We start from the raw sequence: 2461 nt of genomic DNA, 5'->3' as shown, positions 1-2461 counted from the left end.
AATGACTGGTGTTTTTTTGCAGTAGAAGATATTTAAAAATTTACCAATCACTAATAAGACTTGCTTCTGATCCGTACGACTGTTTTTTTAATTTTAATCGGGCCGCTGTATATTGATTGGTACATGAACAACACTATTATGTAGACAACTGAAATTACAATTAGATAAAACAGGTTTTCCCTCACATGCAAATGTATACTAAAACTCTTAGATGGAAAGTCCACTGAAGAACAAGGAAGCAAAATGGATTAGCCTACATTTTGCCCTCAAGGTCTTTAACAATATAGACTGTGAGATCAAATGAACTGAAAAATCCATCACAAAACCTTTCAATTGCATCTTGGTTTCTAGTTTATTTGTATTGTAAATATTTAGAATAATTTAAAGTTATATTTTTGATGCAATAAATATTTCAGAAGAATATGTTTATGCAAGCAAAAATATTGATGATATATATAAAAAAATCACATAAGTGAATTATATGTTATATTTTAAAGTTTACATTTAGTTCGACTGCCTTCATAAACAATAATTTATTTAAAGGTTGTATGATTGCATATTGAACAATAAATTAAACCCCTTAATGTCACATAATGAGTCTCATTCATCTTATTGAGCTTATATGACGAAGGTGTTAGTTTGACCTGAGCGTCACGGATAATCTTATGTAGACAAAACACGCGTCTGGCGTATTAAATTATATGCCTAGTACCTTTGCTAACTATTAACATGTCATAATGATCTATTATATTACTTATTTGTGCATTTCTCTGTTCTGTATGTTCCATTTATTTGCAGTTTAGTTCTTTTATGTAATTTTGTCAATAAGTGATATATCTAACATGCCATAAAAGCGGAGGTTTGGTTAGCCAACCATTTAAAAAAAAAAACGGTACCAAGCCAATATGGCAATTGTTATCTTATACTTCGTTTCTGTGTGTTGATTGTCGTTTGGTTTTTTGTTGTACATTTAGTGTTTCTATTGTTTCGTTGTTTTCCCTTATATTTGATGTGTTATCTCAGTTTTAGTTTGAAACCCGGATTAGGTTTTCCTCAAACGATTTACAGCGGTATACTACTATTGCCCATATTTAGTTAATTGGATCCAAGGAAGCAACAATCAGATAATCCTTTTATTAACTCTTAAGTTTATTTGAATAAATCGATAACTTAAACTTCAGTTTTATGACAGTTCTTGTCTCTTCGTTTTTGATGCGTTTTGTTATTTGATTTTGCCATGTGATTATGGACTTTCCGTATTGATTTTCCTCTGAGTTCAGTATTTTTGTGATTTTACTTTTTTCAACATGAGTCTTCAAATCAGATTTCAAAGGATTAACATAGCATTGACATGGATAGTAAAGCAGTTATCAAAGGAACAAGGATTATAATTTAGTTCGCCAGACGCGCGTTTCGTCTACATAAGACTCATCAGTGACGCTCAGATTAAAATAGTTAAAGAGCCAAACAAGTACAAAGTTGAAGAGCATTGAGGTCCCAAAATTCCAGAAAAGATGTGCCTATACGGCTAAGGTAATCTATTCCTGGGATAAGAAAATCCTTAGTTTATCGAACAATTCAAAGTTTTGTAAAAGATTGATGATAAAAGACGGTTACCCTGTTGACGCATCCGGTCTCGATCTTTTAGGAAACAATGCGACTCCCTCAGGTTTCTGTTTAATGTAACAATTTATCTCTACGTGATTTGAACATCGGTCAAATACTGTCGCTTTTCTATACGAGGAAATGCATGTACTAAGTACCAAGGCAGGAATATGACAGTTGTTTTCAGCTCGTTTGATGTGTTGTTGATTTCATTTTGCAATCTGATATAGGACTTTCCTTTTAGAATTTTCCTTAGAGTCTGAATTTTTACTATTTTACCCTTCATACAACCCAAATCTATGATCCTTTTTTTAAGTATTGAAGCTTTCAGTCTGTCAGTCAATAAGTCAATCATTTCGGTTTTATAATTTCAACTCATATATTTAAAATCGGATACAAACATGCTTAAGCATGGCTATGTTGTCAAATATAATAAGAGATAGATTCTTATTGAAATTAAGGACACTACCATCAGATTCAAAATATACCGTGGGTTTCTAGACTATTTTTATGATGCTACATCAAATACTACACACGAGATTGTAACCTTACACAAAATATAAGCACATATGAGAAGAAGATCCATATTTGTGATAAGGCAATGACGTCGAAGGGAAAGGTCAAAGTTACAAAAAATGTGTGATTAATTTATTTTAGAAATTTGTTGTGTGGATGCCAAATCATTGATATTTTTATGCGATTGTTACATTTATTGGATATATGTAAAAAAAACAACACAAAAAATACCCAAAAGAAGTAATTTAAGACATTTTATGATTTCAAAACAGCTAGGAATTCGGTAATTTAGATACTAAAACAAGATTTTTGAGAGATATTTTTCAACTGTGAAATTCTA

This window comes from Mytilus trossulus, chromosome 4, assembly GCF_036588685.1.
Source record: "Mytilus trossulus isolate FHL-02 chromosome 4, PNRI_Mtr1.1.1.hap1, whole genome shotgun sequence".
In the NCBI taxonomy this organism is placed as follows: Eukaryota; Metazoa; Mollusca; class Bivalvia; order Mytilida; family Mytilidae; genus Mytilus; species Mytilus trossulus.
Note: the sequence above shows the minus strand (reverse complement) of the source record.